Genomic DNA, 19,039 nt, shown 5'->3' on the forward strand with positions numbered 1-19,039 from the left:
CTCTCCGGGGAGATCCCCGACCGGAGCGAGCGGGAGCGCGGCCGCGATCTTCCCGCCCGGAGCGGCCTTGGCAGGGCCCGGCCCTGCCCTCCCGGTCGCCTCCCTCCCCAGTCTCCCCGCACGCCGCTCAACCCTCTCAGTTCGCCGGCTCCAGACTGGTTTTTCTGGTTCAGCCTCCCTCCCTGGGACGCGCTGGGGGATCCGATGACGTCGCTGGCTGAGTCTCTCCCTCTTCCTCCCTCCCTCCCTCCCTCCCTCCCTCCGCCTCTCCCCCCGCCCGCCCTCGCCGCGCACTCCTCCTAGTAACTTCTGTTCGGGGAGGCGCTGCCAGGAATAACCCGGTGCGTCCACAGACCGGGAGGGGAGGCGGCCGCTGCGGCTCCCGCACGCAGACTACTGCGGCCCGGGCCTCGCGGCTCCCTCCTGAGCCCGGTGGCCCCTGCCCCGGGCCCATCTCCGTACCGTGTCAGAAAAATAAATAAAGGGAAGAGGAGCCTGGGCAGGCGGTCGGGATCGCTTCCCTCCCTCCGCGCCCGCCCTCCCTCTGTCCTTAAGGAAATGCTACCAGACACCCCCCACCAGACACGCTCAGCCTTGGCGAGGAGCGGCCGCCGCGGCAGCAAGAACAAGGGCACCAGGGGGGTTTCCTCCCCCTCCTCCTCTCCCTCCTCTTCCTCCTCCTCCTCACCGTCCTCCTCCTCCTTCTTCTCAGCGGTGACTTTCCAGGTGAGCGGCCGCCGCTGCTGCTGCGAGGATCCCCCTCGCCCGCTTGGGCTCGGGCCGCCGCGTCGCGCCCTCCTCCCGCCCCTGTCACCCGGCGGCGGCCGGGAGCTGACAGCCGTCCGAGGGGCTCGCGGCCCGGAGGCTGGCGGCCGGCGGGAGGTGGGCTGGAGGTGAGGGGGTGGAGAGGAGGCGAGCGGGGCGCCGCCGAGCGCTGTCTCTCCCCGCCGGAGGAGGGTCTCCACAGGAACATCTTCGGTGACTGTGGCACAAGTCTTGGCCAAGTTGTGTCCTGGACGTTGAAGCTCCCGGGAGCCCGGAGCAACTTGGAGGGTCTCCCGGCCAGTTAACCATATTCCTGCACGTCTCGACTTTGGGGTGCTGGGTGCAGCTTTGGGGTGCGTGGACAGACCATTCGGGCGAGCAGAGCGGCGGGAATCTAGGTTCCTCGGCTCGGTAAGTGGCCTCGGCGCGGTGTTTTTCCTGTCTCCTTTAGCATTAGGAGCTCGTTTCACTTTACACGAAATCGCCTCCGCCGGACCCCACGGCCCCTCCCGCCGCGCGCCCCCGGCTTCGGGCGGGCGTCCAGAGGGTGAGGGTCGGAGGGGGCGGGGATGGGGGAGACCTCGGGAGGGGGGTCCGGCGCGTTGGGAAATGCGGGGAATACCCTGGCCGAGGAGCTATGCAGATGAGGGGACGCTGCTTTGCGTAAGGTCCTGGGTGGGGGGAGGAGGGGGGCGGCGCGGGAGCGCTGGAGGCAGGAATGTGCCTGGTTACTAATGAGGGACGTGCACCGGCGTGCACCGCCGGGCCACCGCTGCGGCTGCCGCGGCCGCCGGCCGCCAGTCTTCAGGTAGCGGGGGGAGGGGGCCGCGCGGCGCTGGCCGGGGGCGGGCGGCCGGGCGGCGCGAGGGCCGGGCCGCCGGCCTGCGGCCCAGCGTGCGCAGCGCAGGAGCCGGCTGTTGGCATTTCGGCGACTCCTTTCTCCTCGCGAGCGAGGAAGGAAGGAAGGAACGAGAGAAGGAAGGAAGCGAGGAAGGAGGGGACTGACTCGATGGAAGGTTCAGGCGGAGGCGCCCTCGGCTTGCGGGTGCACCGGCCACAGAACGGCTCCCCGCGCGGCGGGCTGCCCGGGGGCGCGCGGAGACGGGTGGGGGCGGTTTGCATGCGTGTTCCTCTGTGCGTCTGCCCGGGGACCGGGAAGGGACATGTGTGTTTGGGCTGTGCACTGTGGGGAGCTGGGTCTGCGCCTTTATGTCTGTTCCCTGAAGTGGGTGGAACGTTGGCCCGTTCCGGGAATGTTCCATGACGTGGTGCAGCCACAGGAAGGGGGTTAACGAGGGGCTCTCTGCCGCGGCGGCTCTGCCGGCTGCTATCAAAGCAGATGTGCTGCCGCTGCTCCTCCTCCTCTCTCACCTCCCTTCACCCCTCCCCCCGCCTTTCCATTCTGAGCGTCTGGTACTGGTAGGGGTGAGACAGGAAAACACTGTTGGGCGGGGGGTGGGGGTGGGGATGGGGGTGGGGATGTGTGTGTGGTGTCTGTCGTATTTGGTGCGGGAGACTCCAGATCTGCTCTGCCAGCCCAGCTGTTATCACAGATCGGTGCGCTTTTTACGCATGTGCCTCCCGTGTCCTGTCCCTCTTACATAACACATCCAGTGCAGCAGAGGACACGAGAAAATGCGACCCCAGCCCTCCAAGCCCAAACTGGGTGAGGGGATAGAAGGTCAGGAAGTGTCCCTCGGTGTTGTCCTTCAGGGACGTGGCTCCAGTGGGGGAAAAGGAGGGGGGAAGGAGGGTTTTCTTCAAGTGGCTCTTCTCTTGTCTGACTTGAAAGCATCTAAGTAAAAAGGACCGCAGGAACTAGTCCTCTCTAATGGGAAAGCTTTTACATGCTACGCCGAAGAAAAGTGGGTACTTTAACCTCGGGAGTGCAGAGAAGAGAGAGGGTCCTTAATAAAGGCACTCGGAGGAGATGGGCAATAATACGTGCGGGGTAGGGGGCAGTGGGGATGGCTTTGAGGGGACCGGAGGATTCCCCTGATAACAGATAGGTTTCGCTGGAGGGTTTAGGACACCTGTAATGGTTTAGAATTCGCACAGGAAGCGGAGTGTGCAACTGACATTGCAAAAACCTTACTCTCTGCACAGTTACTTAGGCCTAAAATGAACATAAAAAGGCTCGTTTCCGGTACTTTCATTATAGTGGAAAATTTGAACTGATTTTTCTCCTTTCTTTTTTTTTGCCATTTTAAAAATAATTCAGTCTACTTCCAAATTAATATTGGTACCCTCCCCCATCCCCAAAGGCTAGACCTGGGTAAGTCACAAGAGAACTGTGTTTTTCTAGCATGCTCAGAGCCCTAGTCAAGGGCTATTGATTTTTCTCTTCAGTACAGTTGTTTCTTCTGTAGTGCATAATCAAGCCCAGAAATTACTTGAAATATTAATAAGATACATTTTAATTAAATTTGCAATGATCTGTCCTCCTAGAAAAAGGCAGTTTAACTTTATTAGAAACATTTCCTCTAGTGATATAGTAATATTTGGTGATATTTGTCCTTGAGGAAATCAAGTTTAAAAAAATATGTGCATATATATTATGTGTAGTATATATTATATATATTATATTCATATCACATATATATATCAGAATTTGCAAATGTCCTGTGCTTTTTCACCTTATAAGAGTGCCAAAGCAAAATTTTAACCAAGAAATTGTGTAATGAGTAGATTGGTTTTGATTTTTAGGATATAGGCCAAATAGTTTATCAAGACAGAAATGCCCTCCACGTGAATAAAATGCATATCCTTTTCATTATTCAGACAAAATTCCTGTGGAACACCAAGAAGTCATGGTACCAGATGAAAACTGTGCATTTTCATTTTGAGGTGAATGGGATTTACCAACATCACCTTAATGATAGTGTGCTTCAAGTGTCATAATCCTTTTGACCACTAGGTTTGAAATGCAGTATATTTCTTATATACAGAAAAATGTTATATTACAATGGTGAATCTTTTGAAAATTGTCTGAGTTTCTTGCTTTGAACATAGGTCAGGTATAAAACAAAATCTGCTTGTTGGCGACTATATTTCTGTGATGGTGATTGTATTTTATGTGGTTGGCTTTATTAGAGACTGCTTTTATTTATGTAAGGGTATTTATGATTAAACTGATGTGAGATTGATTTGGGGACAATGTTGAGAATGGTAATATATTAATGATATTACAAATTAAGATATAAGTGATTTTTAACTGGTTAGATCCTTGTGGAGGTCTTTGGAAAAATACCATTAGAATAGATAAAACATGTCTATATTTCTCTTAAACATGGAATGTAAAAGTGAATTTACTATGTGTATATTATCACATAATGAAATCATGCTATTTGACTACATTGAAAGATTAGCCGGAAGAATCTTTTGATTGATCAGGCTCCGTTTACATGAGATGTGTTTACAAATGTTCTTGTTACTATGAAACCAAAACAGAGACTACGTGTATGCAGGTGTTCCTTGTGGAATAATGGTACATGTGTCTGCTTGAGCTTTCGGCCCTTTGTCACTGTTCAAAAAATTAGCCTGAATCTTTTATGCTGATTCAGTCTAAAATGAAGAATCTTTAAGAATTTACCAGTTTTGTTTTTTGAAGCAGGACTTATTTCAACAAGTAGCAACAACAAATAACATGTACTCTGTGTTGGTTTTAGATTTTTGAGTTATCAGTAATTAGCTGAAATTAATCAGAAAGCTTCAACATACAGAAAGTAGCTTTAAAGACTTATAGAAAATGTTATTTGGCGTGGAAAGTGTAATCCGTTAAGACAGGGGATAATTTAATACCTGATGTGGTAATTATTATAATAAGGGGAATGTGGCTAAGATCAACTGGGTAGATGGTGGTGGATCAAACTAATCACCTATGTCTATCACAAATAAACACTGTTTTCATGTTTGGTTCATAGTCAACATCAATGGAACTCTCTGTAGGTCTATGCAGTAGACCTGTAGGTGGAGAAATGGTTTGCAATTTAAATCTCCACCTGACAATTACAATTTAAATCTCCACCTGACAATTACAGTGATATGCTTCTGGTTAATGTATTTATATATGAATTCATTGTGAATCCATATTTTGGCTAAAACTTGGTAGGTAAGTATTGCACCTTTTTAAGTGATATTATAAAAAGGAGCAGAGGCAGTTTTCTAACTCAACTCAGTGGACTTCAGATTTCATAAGGAACTTCAGACCATGTGTGTGGCTTTGCTGTAACCACAGGGGCAGAGCCTTCATTAATCTTGAGTAAAACTATAGTGAATGTTCCAGTGAGTCTTCTCAAAGTTTGAAGTTGTGGGTGAACACAGAAGATGGGGGGAAAATGGGAAAACTTTATGAAAACAAGATTGTGCTTGTTTGAAGCAAATTTTGTAAGTGATGTAATTTTCTGTTTTTTCCTGATATTTGATCACAATCAAAAGCATTGCTTTCTATATGCTATTTATGGCAACTCTAACAAAAAGGAGGTTATAAATCAGTATTTGTAGCTATGAGATGGCTCTAAATAATTTGGAAAAAATATTTCAGCATTTTGTCTATTCCTGTGAAGCAACACCCAGGTCTTTGTTTACAAGGAGAGGACACAGCTTACTTGGTCTGTGCAATCTTTGGTTTCTCTGAGGTGGATCATGGCTACTAGCATGAAGTTAGATATAGGACTATACCGTCTTAAACACTGCATTTCGAATAGAATCAGAACTGCTTGATATTTTGTGTCACTATTGTCCTGGGCCAAATAATGTGCTGCTAATCTTGACATATACTCCCATTACCCATCATGTGGGGTATTAACTGTGATGTGTGATCTATCCCACAAGTGTCCATAATGTTAGATTTCCTAACAGTTACAAATTTGGAGTCTGACCATTTGACATATTTGAAGAAAGTGCTTTGGAGAGAAACGATGGAAATGATGTTTGTGTGCCTTAAGACAATTCTGGGCAGAAAGCAGGTGGGGTTTGACCTACCCCTTTGGTCACAAGATGGCTGGATGTAAGGTCAGGAAGTACTCAGGGATGTCCAGCATTTTTGACTTGTCACTTCTAATCTTAGCCCTTTCTTCAGAGTATTATGACAGGTGCCCTCGTTGTCTTGATCAATGCAATTTATTCGTCCATTCATTCAACCAGTATTTACTATGGGTCAGGCCTTGTGCTAGACACCAAAGGTATAATGATGACCCAGACCAGAAAAAGAGCTTGTAATCTAGTGGGGCTGACAGATAGTAATCATGAGGTTTGTTGTAAGTACTATGGAAGAAATGTAAAGGAGTGTATAACAAGGGGTCTACCACCCCTGTCTGGGAGTGAGGAAGAGGTCTCTCTGAGGAGGTGATGTTTGGGCTGAGACTGCAGGATAAATAAGAGAAGAAAAAGGTAGGTGGGGAGAGGGAGCATATTGTACAAAGAAGAAACAATGCAAATGCGCCGAGGTTGGGGGATATACAGTGTTCTGAGGAGTTGAAAGCAAGCCAGTGGGGCTGGAGGGCACATAACAAGAGAGGTAATGCAAGGTGAGGCCAGAGCATGTGGGCATGTTGACCACATGAATCATTATCTAACTTGGCATAAATGGAGACTGTCCTTGGCACATCAGGGCAGGTGATGACCCTACTCTTAGCCATGTTTGAGACTGATCATTGGAGAGGGAATTTGGGGGGCAGGGCCTAGAAGCTGGAGGAGGCTTATGTATAGCATGTGTCTTTTCACAATGCTTCCACATAAATGACCTCCCTGGAAATTTGTTATGATTTTATGTGCTGACATTAGTTTGAGGGGTTTAGTTGTATAATTATTTGCAGATAATTTTTTTAAGGAATAAATAATTTGTTTTAAAAAGTAATTATTTGGGGCTCCAGTTAACCAAATTGTCCAGCATCATTGATTCAGTTAATGAATAACTGCAAATTCAAAAGTCTCTCCAAGGTCACTGTGTGAAGTAACCGATTAATCTCTAGAGCCCTGCATGAGCTGGGTCCGTATGATTCTAAATAGCTACTAAAACAGTCAATTCCCCAGATAATTTGTCTACATTTTTGCAAATATCAGAAAGTTTACAGAAATTTGGATGTGATTTTTTTTGCTTTCCATATGATGAGGAATCAGTGTAATACATACAAAAGAGTATGAAGGCAAAGAATAGAAAAAAAGAGGTTCTTGAAATACAGCATTCCTTTATGCAGCCTTGGACTAATATTCCATTTTGTCAGCTGTATCATTTAACTATTTTCTCCCTGTTTTAAAATTTATATAATGTAGAAAATTCTATTTAGGTGGCAGAAAGGGTATGTAGTAATCCCAAGCCTGAGCTGTGGAGTCATACTGGGCGTCAGAATGAGTAACTGACAGAATAAAAGGACAAAGATCCCTGACCGCAAGAATTTTACAGTCTAGAGAAGGCATATGGCTTCTAAGTAAACTTTATTAAAACTTACTAGTGATTTTATTTGAACTAATTACAGAGTCACAGAAAGTTATAAAAGTACTGCAGACAGGTCCTATGTACTCTTCACATGGTTTTTTTCCCAGTGGCTGCCTTCTAGAATGAGAGTATTATACCAAAGCAAAGAAATTGATATTGTTATATGGCATGTGTATACTCCTATGTCTTGTTACCACAGGTATAGATTCATGTAGCTACCCTGCTGTCAAGAAACAGAACTAAAAGATGTTCCTTGTGCTGCCTTGAGGAGGTGTGGATATAGATCATACCTATCTCCTTTCTACCCACCATCCCTAAATCTAGACAATAATTAATTTGTTCTCCATCTGTGTAATTTCTTCACATTAATAATGTTAAATAAATGGAATCATATAGCTACAGCAAAAAAACAAAAAAACAAACCAAAAAAACCCCCCAAAAAACAAGTGAAAGCAGTGTATAAATGAAGGCATATTTTTTTCCAACGAGAAGGATTAGAAAGTCTTTATGGGAAGACGTGATTTTTTTGATTGGGGGCCTTTGAAAGTTGAGTAGAATTTCAGTGAGCAAAAAGGGAAGGGAGAGGGGCTTCCCTGGTGGTGCAGTGGTTGAGAGTCCGCCTGCCGATGCAGGGGACACGGGTTCGTGCCCTGGTCCGGGAGGATCCCACATGCCGCGGAGCGGCTGGGCCCGTGAGCCATGGCCGCTGAGCCTGCGCGTCCGGAGCCTGTGCTCCGCAATGGGAGAGGCCACAACAGTGAGAGGCCCACGTACCGCAAAAAAAAAAAAAAAAAAAAAAAGGGAAGGGAGGGCCCCAGCATAATTTGATCTGGAGTCGTGGGGAATAGTTAAAGTTACAGGAGGGAAAGAACAAGGTGAGCCTGGGAGGGCATATTGGTTCCAGATCCTGTGAGGCTGTATAGCCCTCCTAAGAAAGCTGGATTTCACTTAAGGTTTTTGAGCAGAAGAGTGTTGCTATAATATGTATGTTTTAGAAAGATTATAAGGGTATAGGGGATACTGCAACTAAGACCCGGCGCAGCCAAATAAATAAATAAATAATTTTAAAAAAGGGTATGTGAGTTGGATATCTTGGTAGCTAAGAGGCAGTAAAATTCCTGTAACGCCCAAAAGAGAAGTAACTACTCTCTTACTTCTACTTGGTAGTAGATTGATACTACTGCCTAGCAATAGGAATTCTTTCATCCTGTTAATGGACATATTTAAAGCACCTTATAAAATAGTAACAAGAGTGATTAAAATATTTTGATAAACATGGCCAAATAGATATGGCAGATTGTCACTCTGAACGAAATTTTAAGTACAGTGCTGCATTACAAGTACAGTGCTACTATAAAACTTTTTACTCCAGAAAACACTCATAAATATAATAGTGAAAGTTGACCATCAAACACCAACTTATAAAAATGGTTATACTTAGAATTACAAGGTATTTGTGTTTTTAGGTATAAATATTTAAGAAATGAAGAGATGATTCATTTCATGGTTCATTAGAATGCTGCTTTTATCTGATACCCAATTGTACCTAACGCACGACAATACTGGACAGATAGCCTACTGCAGTGGATTTGAAAAGCAGTGTTTTTTTGACAAAGATTTATTTGGTGGTTTCGTTTTCTCTGAAAAAGAAAGCAGGAGCTCACTGAAGCTCTTATTATTTGCATTGTGGCAGATTCACTTAATTTCAGAAGCTTAACAAATAGATGGGACTTTTGAAACTAGGCAGTAGGTAAATGTAGACACACCCTCATTTGTATTTGCTTGGGGGTCTGTAGGCATGCATGTGTGTATGGGCACATGTGTGCACGTGAACACACACATATACTAATCTTAGAAAATCATATGTATTCCGTGAGAAAGAAAATTTTGATACGTAAAATACAGCATAGTAATTCTCATCCTCATAGTCGCAGGAAGTATTTCTTTTAAAATGGAGATTAGGTCTAATTCTATAAAAAGAAGATGATAGGAAAGGTAATTTAAATTGGAAGCAGCTTTGTTCACTAAAATGCTACATTCATTTGAAACATGTTTTATTTCTTTTGGAAGCCAGACAAGTAGTTTAATAGTGTACATGTGAAACACTAATTGGGCTTGTTAATTGGATGCAATTAAACTGAGGTTATTTTATACTGCTTAATTGTCTGACAGTGACATGCGTTGCCATGCCTGTGTAATGTGAGGCAAAAATGGGGGGGTATAGTGGGAGTGGGGGGCGGAGGACGTAAGGTCTAGTTGTGTCTTTGCAATTAACTTTCCGTCAAAACTTGGAAACAGGTCTTTTTAAACTCTCTGGACTTGACTTGGAAATGGAAAGGATGGGAACAGATGGCCTCTAGAGCCTCTTCCAACTCATATTTTATCAGTTTATAAATTCTACTTTGTAGTTATAGAGAATGCAGTGTCATTATATTCAGTGATTATGGTATTACAAGGATGAACTAAACACTTAAAAAAATCACCACAGTGCCAATTTAGCAAATCCTTTAGAAGGAAAGGAATTTAGGCTTGAAGGGCACTTAGTCTGTGCAGGCTTCAGACCAGGCACTCTCCAGTAACAAACCCGAGAAGATTTGTTGCCATATTCATGGTTACACTTAAGGAAAGGGAGACTCAGAAAGGTTAAGTGGTTTTTGCAAGAACACTCTGATAGTTGGTGGTGAAGCAGGATTTGAACTCAGGGCCATTTGGTTCCAGAAACGTTTGGTCTTTTCACCATTCCATGCAGCATAAGCAATTGTTTACACATCAAAATTATTTCAAAAATTAAAAAAATCGTCAACGATTTTATCCCTTAGCACAATGTTCTCCACAACAGTTTATGCACATCTGCCAGTGGGAAACGCAGGTAGCCCTAGGGGTTAAGAGCCTGGTTTGAAGTCACACAGAACTGGGTGAATTCCAGCTCCATGACCAGCTGGGAGAATTTATGAAGGTCGGTTACCTTTCCGAGGTTACAAAATGAGGATGATAATATCTGTTTAAGGGCCACTGTGAAATTTTTATGAGAATGTGTATACCAATCTCAATGAGCACACAGTAAACATTTGATACCTGGTAGCTATGATTACTATTAAGAAAAGGTGAGATCAAAAGAAATGACAATAAAAGACTTACATTTGATTGAAATGGTTTAAGAAATGAAGTCAGAAGGCACTTGTTTTTCAATAGTTAACAAATGCAAATAGCAATTAAAGTTCGGGGTGTTTTTCCTTTAGCTCAGCCAGTGCTACACTAGTGAAGTGAACTAAATTCTCTGGTTCTCTGTGGATCATCCTTCTGGAGTTTTTGGTCTAAAAATAGGCTTTGAGGCTGGAATTACCCAACTTGAACTTCTACGTAAATTGCAAGAGCCAGAGAATCAGTATTTATCCCTGGGGCCTTGGGCTTTCTTAGGAGACCAGCTAAACTGTTCATGGGACTGCTGACTTTTATTGTTTGTTTTTTTAAACATCTTTATTGGAGTATAATTGCTTTACAATGGTGTGTTAGCTTCTACTTTATAACAAAGTGGATCAGCTATACATACACATATGTCCCCATATCTGTTCCCTCTTGCATCTCCCTCCCTCCCTATCCCACCCCTCTAGGTGGTCACAAAGCACCAGCTGATCTCCCTGTGCTATGCGGCTGCTTCCCACTAGCTATCGATTTTACATTTGGTAGTGTATATGTGGGACTGCTGACTTTTAAACAAACACTTATTAATTCAACAAAAACTTATTAAGCACCTACTCTGGAAAAAGTGCTATTCTAGATACTGGGGATTCATCAGTGAACAAAATAGTGAAAAAAAAAATTCCCTGTCCTCATGGCGTTTACATTCTAGTGGACTAATTTAGAAACTTTTTATGGCATATTCAGCCACTGTACTACTTTCTAGTGTTTTTAGGAATTTCTACTTTTTAATTGGGTCTCTCAACCCAAATAACAGTTATAGAAGCATTGCAAAATCTTACTAAATCAATAATGAAAATATCCCATTTATTATATATATATATATTTTTTTCTTAGTAAGGTAGTTTTTGAAGAGGTACTGTTTTTATATGACTAAATATTATAACATTAGTTTTTCTGGTTTTTTGTATTTTGGCTGTGCCGCACGGCTTGTGGGATCTTAGTTCCCCTATCAGGAATTGAACCTGGGCCCTCAGCAGTGAGAGCACGGAGTCCTAACCACTGGACTGCCAGGGAATTCCCCATAGCATTAATTTTTTTAAAAAAGTTCCTCTTTATGGTTCAGCATTTCCCCTCTTCATACCTGTAGAATCAGGTCCTGGCTATTTTTTTATGGGGAGGAAAAAAAGATGGTTTACAAATGACACATATTGTAAAATGCATTGCTAAGCTTGCTAAAGTGAAGCGATGACCACAAATTATATTTGGAATGTATATTTTTAATCTTATTTAAATGAATTTTTCAGTTTTTAACTGATAATTTTTGTTATAAAATTTCTAGTGGGTTAGGATGGTTTACACTTTTACAAAAGTGTGGTAAACACAGTGCGTGGTATGCAGTAGGCACACAATAGATGTTTGGTGAATGCTTAAAGTCATAATTCTCAAGAAGCTTACTGTCTACATGGTGAGAAAAGACATTTGACCCAGTGTAAGAGAAGGGGTCATCAGAACCACACAGGGCATGAAGTCCTGCTCTCCCACACACCCAGTCCATCAGTCTGCTCACCCTTAACTGCTTCTTTGGTTTTGTAAAGAAGTTCTCCAGGAAACAGCTGCCTCACCGATCCACGCTGCGATCACAGACACTTCTTGAAGCCATAGTCAGCGCCTCCTTGGGCTCTGCACTTCCCGTTTTGTTTTTATAGCCAGGGCACAGATGGAGTCATCTTGAGGTATTTTTTTCCTACAGTTGGACAGAGAAGTTTAGAGTTGAACTGGGATTCTTCTGTACAGGACAGTTTTCTTTGGATGTCTTTTGTTCAGGGTGCTCTGAAAAGGAAAGCAGTGTGAGGATGGTCATTGCTCAGGAGGGTGGGGTGTGAGGAAGAGTTGTTTCTTGGTGGGCCTGCTTGGATGAATTAGCAGAAAAGAGAGAGTACTGTATATATTCCTTTCCTCCTTTGAAGACGCTTGCCCTATGGAGGCAGAAAAAAATGAAGAAGCAAAGGCTGGGGGTGAATCTTTTCCTCTCATTTGAAGCTAGTGATGAAATCTGGCGTTGCAACTCAGTAGTGGCCCATGGGACAATCCTGATGGCTGGCCCTGAGACTTTATGGACAGGTCATGGGAAGTTCAGCTTCTCATTATGCAAGGAACAATTATCAAACTTTATTCTTCTTTTTTCTCCTGATGCTTACATTTTGAATAATCCCCATTTCTCTAAGCAAGGGAAAAATCCAGAGTTAGAAACATTGAATTAATTCTCTTTGGGAGAAATAGAGATTTTGGGGGGTAAAATGGGGATTTCAAATATCTCTTGTGCCCGCATCGAGAGGGTGTGCTCATCAGAGCCCACGCCAGGGGCGCAGAGGACACCAGAATGGCTGATGGGAAACCCTGATCCCCACTAGTCTATTGCTTGCCTCATTATTGATTTTCAGAATGATTCAGGCCAAGTGACTGTACCTCTGTTATATTTCACTGTTTCTTCATCTGTAAAAAATGAAGCATTGTTTATAGCACTGCCCTGCCTCCTGGGAACAGAGCAGGGTAACAGGAGAGAACTGGAACTATTTTTAGGATGTGAAGCAACACTAAGTTTTGAGAATAATTCAATTGTTGAAAAAAAATCTGATGCACAGCAATACATTTGTGACAAGGGTTAGTAGAGTGTTCTTGAGATAATTGACTGCTATTGATGCAGTTTATTACAGGCATATGTAACTGTTTTCAGAAAGATCACGGTCAGTAGCTCCATAGCTTGCTGTAATATCCCCGATGCATCTAAATTTTGCGTAGGTCACTAATGCACATGTGTAAAAATGTCGAGATAGTTATACCCATGTGAAGCAAAAGAAAAGGAGTCCAAAGACATTTGTTTTTGAATTTGTAATCTGTTTACTTCTTCAGATGACCTCAGTAATATTTACGATGAACTTGTTGCCCAAATTTAATCAAGTGTAGCTTTTAAAATGGGCCAAGTGGCTGAGAATATTCAAAATGACCTTTAAAAATAAATCACCTGACAGTGTAGAATATAGCAAATAATGGGATGCTGTGTGGAGATTAGATTTTTAAATGGATAAACTCCAAATTCGTTCGGTCATCAGTTGACTTTTGTCCATGTTTGGTGAGAATTTACTAATGTTAAACCTAATAGTGTCTGAAAATAGGTATGATGGATATTAATAGCTGATCTGGAAAAAATTTTACATTCTAGCTAATAATCTCAGGAACTTATATTGTGAAGACATTGTCCTGATAATTTGTCTTTCTTTTCCTATATTCTTTTGGGTTACATAGAATGGGAACAATGAGAAGTAAATAGAAGACATTTTGAAATTAATAACAAAGTTTTCCTGGCTTTGAAGCTTGCTGTGATTATTGTAACCTTTCTTATAGCTGTAAAAGCAGTCAGTGTCTAACAGTGTATTTAACATTTGTCATCTCCTTTAAGCCAACTGGTTTTGGTTTAAGTTTCATAAAAAATTTTTATAATATGCCACAAAATTGTGTAAATCAGACTACTGTTCTTATGTCTGACATGTAAGTATTTCTGAAAAATGAGGCAATGAGACGGGTAGGCATGGGGAAATGGGATTTTTGAGACTCTTTTGGAATATGCAAGTGGCCTCTGTCCTTATTCAATGGAACCTCTCCTTGTGCTTTTTTCCAGACAGGTCAGATCTTGGTTTTGAACAGGCTGCATCTTCAGTATCAGTTTAGTGTTTTGTGGGAAATTTTACCTCTTCCTGTCACTCTGATACAATGTGTGGTACTGCAGTGATGACTTATTTAGGGCATCCCTTAAAGTGCCTAATTTGAATTATGCTGGTTAATTTCCTTAAGGGTAGGATCTGATGTATTGATTTGCCAAGTGGTGACAGGACACTTTGCAATGTGAAGTCTTTCATAGCATTTCAGGATTAGAGAAAACCATCATTAAATCCCCAACTGAGCAAGTAGAAATCACTCAGGACAAATCACCAAGGACTGCCTGCATTTGGTCTCTGCTTACACACCTCTTCCTTTCTTAGGGAGGCCTTTTCCACTCTTGGACACTTCAATTTATCAGCAGTTGAGCCCTCTGCCGCTATCCAGAGCAAGTTTGCTTATCAACTTGCATGACAATCTTACCATTATTTAAAGATAGCGATCATGTTCACCGTAAGTATTCTTTTCTTCAGGCTAAATATCCCTAACTCCTTCAGCTAGACCTCTTATTATGTAGTTTTCATTTTTATTTTATTAATTTCTTTAGGGATCAGGCTATTCATTTCTGGAATTTACTCCAGGCTATTTTTTTTTTTTAATGAATCCTCAAAAAGAATTACTTATCTTCAGTTGCTCTTCAGAATATATCCTCTTGCCAACTGGCTTAGAAACGTTTTACAGAAAAGGCCTAGACATGTTTGCTGAGACTTACAACTGGAACAGAGCAGGAATGTCTAATAATATAATACAAACCTATTTTAACATATATAATTTTGGAGGTCCTGGCACGTGTAAGATATATGGGAATATGAAATAAAGTATAAATAGAGTATAAAATATAAAGAAGAGTGTTTCACTATTCTCATCATCAAAACTTTTTTTAATAAAATAAACTTAAATAATAATTAAGGCGAGCTTGGTCAGTGAAGGCAGGTTATAAGCAGAGGGGTTTTTAACAAGCGGTTCCCTTACCTGCTGTTCTTTAAGACAAGCTCAACAATTTCTGGTAATCACCCGTTTCTCTTAACCCTATGGGGCACGGTTTCAAACTGTTTACACCTGTGAGACTATCACTACACTCAAGATAGTGAACATAATCCTCACTGCCAGAAGCTTTCTTCTGCCCCTGTGTGTCATCATCAAAACTTTGACAATTTACTATATTGAGGGAAAGAACTATGCAAAGGAAGCCATAATTAAAAGAAGCAGGTTAAGTACCACAAGGGAGGCATGTATGAAGTATTAAGGTGCAAAATCACCCTTGGCTGGGGATATCCAGAGAGGCTACCTGGGAGGAGACGCTTTAGATAGGCCTTGATGTTGACAGGCACCAACCTGGGAAAGTGCCAAGAGTGTTTTCAGAAAAGCATCTGATTTGAGGGCAGCACAAAATGCATATTAAGTGAATGTTGGTGAAAAAGTTAGAAAGGTTGGGGTATGTTGTCTGAGGGCTTGTATTTCAGCCTAAAGAGTTTGTACCTAAAATGGTAAGTAGTGGTGGGCATACGTACTGTAACACACGGAGAGTCTGGTTCCCGATTTGGGCAGTTCCATACAAACACAGTTAAATGAAACAGATGAAAGACGTGTATGTGAAAACTTCTATGCAGAAAATCCTACTGCATTTGTAAATAGTTTGAAGTATGTGTATTTTGCATAGGAGACATATTGGCTTTGAATTAGCATATTATTATTGCAGTCTTGGTCCCAGGAGCCCAGAAATCTCGAGTATAATGACTTTAATCATAAAAATAAAGCAAATATATTGCTGGTGGACACGCTGTTATTCACACCTGTACCAGTTATTCAAACCTGTGCCAGTTATTCGAACCTTTTCTACTTCCCACTTTTTGGCCATAGAAATGACATGCCATACTGATACTAAGTTTAGCTCAAATGGTTACCACTTTGATATAAATTAACCTTTTCTTCAATTTATGTTTTCTGTTAATTGAAAGTGCAGATATAGAATGTTGGGAGGTACGTCCATGCAGGTGTATTACTTTTTTTTTTATTTTTATTTTTTTGGCGGTACGCAGGCCTCTCACTGTTGTGGCCTCTCCCGTTGTGGAGCACAGGCTCCGGACGCACAGCCTCAGCAGCCACGGCTCACGGGCCCAGCCGCTCCGCGGCGTGTGGGGTCTTCCTGGACCTGGGCACAAACCCGTGTCCCCTGCATCGGCAGGCGGACTCTCAACCACTGCGCCACCAGGGAAGCCCCAGGTGTATTACTTTTAAGAATAATATCTAGACAGTACCTGCATGGGTTTTGTTGCATCTTAATCACAGTTTTGAGAAATATTCTTAATTTAGATCTAGCTTGTCTTTAGTGTCCATGAGAAAACTCTCTTCTTTTAATTTGCCTGCACAGATTGCTTATTAATCCACATAATGAATAGGAAAGAAGGTGGGTACCTAGATGGGGGCATATTTCATAGAACAAGTGGCACTGTATGTAGAAGTGATGTATCAGACAATAACTGAAAGTTAATCACTGTATGTTACTGAAGCAAAGGTTATCATTTTCTGAGTGGGCACTCTGACGGTGGAATCCTTGCAGCCACTATGGAAAGTAGCTTATTTTAGATTTAACCCTAGTCACACTTTTAGTCTCTGAGGAAGTACACAGGATTTTGTGAGGAACTAGGAGAGAATAAAAAACTACGGTGTCGGGCTTCCCTGGTGGCGCAGTGGTTGAGAGTCCACGTGCCGGTGCAGGGGACGCAGGTTCGTGCCCCGGTCCGGGAAGATCCCACATGCCGCGGAGCGGCTGGGCCCGTGAGCCGTGGCCGCTGAGCCTGCGCGTCCGGAGCCTGTGCTCCGCAACGGGAGAGGCCACGACAGTGAGAGGCCCGCGTACCGCAAGAAAACAAACAAACAAAAAAACCTACGGTGTCGTAATAAAAGAATTTGTCCAGTTCACTAATTTTTGATCTCACTTTAGTTCCTGTGGGAGCCCTGATGTCCCAATAATGTGCTTGACGATAGGCCATGGGGGCACTTAAACTATTATTTAGACTTTATCGAGGGCCAATTCTGAGATATTAAATGTAGATGGAGGCTGGAAAAGGAAGGGTGTTCTTAAGCATTTGAGTGCTGCATAAATATATTTCCATTTGAAGAAGACACTAACTTTTACGGAGAGCCCGAGGGTATGAGGTGATGATTCCTCCTCTTGCTGTCGTCTAGAGAGAGTGAACCACCTGTAGGTTCTTGGACTGTCTTAGTGCTGTCCTTTGTATGGTTATACAGTCTTGAAGAGATCAAGGCACTAGTCATTTGTGCTGAAGGCCACTTAATAAAGAGAAGGTTATAATTCGTGGGGTGATTTGTAAGAAAAAATCATGGGGCTTGGAAATACGGAAGTAGAAAAATGGTCTTACTGGAACCAGATTGTGAAGCATGTAGGCAGGTAGGTTTTTCAGGAAAGGTTTATTCATGTGTGTGTGTGTGTGTGTGTGTGTGTGTGTATGTATGTGTGTGTTTAAAAAGAGGTTCTCCCTTTATTCCTGTACTTTCCTGTTCACTCAGTGAGCTGTCCTCTCCATTGGACTATGCTTCAGATATTTCATTTTGAGCCGGGCTCTGACCTGGGAAAGTTCTGGCTCTAGAGGAACAATGCAGTGCTACAGTGTGTAATGAAATAGGATGTGACCTGAGAAAGAAGAGCGTCCTGATGATTTTGTTACTGCGTTTTTTGGGAGCCAGTTTTCTGGGAAAACAACAAATGACTGGCAGATGTCCATTTGAGAAGAAGAAAGACTCAATATTGGATATTATGAGAGAAGGATAAAAACTTAGGATGCCTGTATATTTTTAGAGATGCCAGCTTGTGAGACAAGTCAGTCTTTCACAGTCAAGTTACATCAAAGACTAGTCAGAGTCTAAGAAAATGTGGAACCTCTTGTCGCAAACTGGGATCTCAAGAAACATGGAGACCCAAACAATTACTGCAGTAACTCACTATTACTCTCATCTCGTCACTACACATCTAAGGGAAACCAGTCCTAAATGAAATAATGAGTTTTAAAAGAATTAGCTTGGGAAAATTCAAGTCTCAATCCTTTTCATTGAATGAAGTGATAATACATTTTATTAAGTTGGATTTGTTCACTCTCATAACATACTTCAAAGCACAAAATTGGAACATTTAAAAATTTTTTTCTGGCAGTTGCTAAAGAGAAAGTCTAAAATATGCTATCCTGCAAAACATCCTTTTATCCTCACAGTCTACTTGTTCTCTTTCATGATATAAAAGAGATGCATTTGAAAATAGCACCAGGAACCTAAAGAATTCATACTTTATTATTATGGTTTATATTTTCAATTATATGTTTATTCACAAGTTGATTTATTTTATTGCTGTCATACTGGTCTTCATATAAGTCTATACTAAATTTATGGTAATACTGATTTCCTTTAGTATGTAATTAGGATTATAAAATAGGGTGATTTTTAGTCGTCCTTCTTTTATTCTTTCCAAGTGTCATCATCAGCAATTAAGTATAAACCAGAGAGCATGAACTTTGAATAAAATCTTCAGTGAGCTTAGACAGTATTTGGGCAGTTACTTGCAGCTTGTGGAGTGTTAATTATATACCATTGACAGATGATTGAAAGAGTAAGTAAAAATATGTTCTAATCAAAAACACAAGAATCACTGCAGTGATTTAATGGATAAAAGGATGATTGATATGAGGAGAAAAAAGACACAAAAAAGTTGATGTGAGATCACCCAGCAGACAGACAACCACAGCAGTATTTCCTAGGATCGAACACATTTGGAAACACTGTTACAATGGAGAATCCTTTGATACAACTTGGGAAGCCTAGGGAAGTTGTTTAAAAGTTGCTGTATTCAAACTAAGTAAATAACAGTTTGATTATTTCCCAGGCCTCTCCCAGCACTCATATCACAGAGGCGCTGGCTACCAAGCTAGCCTAAGAACATCTTATGTAGTACAGAAGGGGTGGTTTTAGTTT

At 42.3% G+C, this 19,039-nt stretch overlaps 1 protein-coding gene across 4 annotated transcripts in view; it reads left to right on the top strand.

Annotated features, from left to right (window-relative positions):
- The first annotated feature begins 274 nt into the window (after nt 1-274).
- Nucleotides 275-19,039, top strand: part of HIVEP2 (HIVEP zinc finger 2) — a 191,667-nt gene continuing 172,902 nt past the window's right edge. For all 4 annotated transcript variants that reach the window (XM_027084867.1, XM_027084851.1, XM_027084845.1 and 1 more), the window contains exon 1: nt 275-1,176. The gene's annotated coding sequence lies outside the window, so the exon portion shown is untranslated. The remainder of the gene's footprint in view (nt 1,177-19,039) is intronic.

The sequence above is a fragment of the Aethalodelphis obliquidens genome, unplaced genomic scaffold (genome assembly GCF_003676395.1).
Source record: "Aethalodelphis obliquidens isolate GAN/ISIS:26980383/991018 unplaced genomic scaffold, ASM367639v1 scaffold3, whole genome shotgun sequence".
Classification (NCBI taxonomy): Eukaryota; Metazoa; Chordata; class Mammalia; order Artiodactyla; family Delphinidae; genus Aethalodelphis; species Aethalodelphis obliquidens.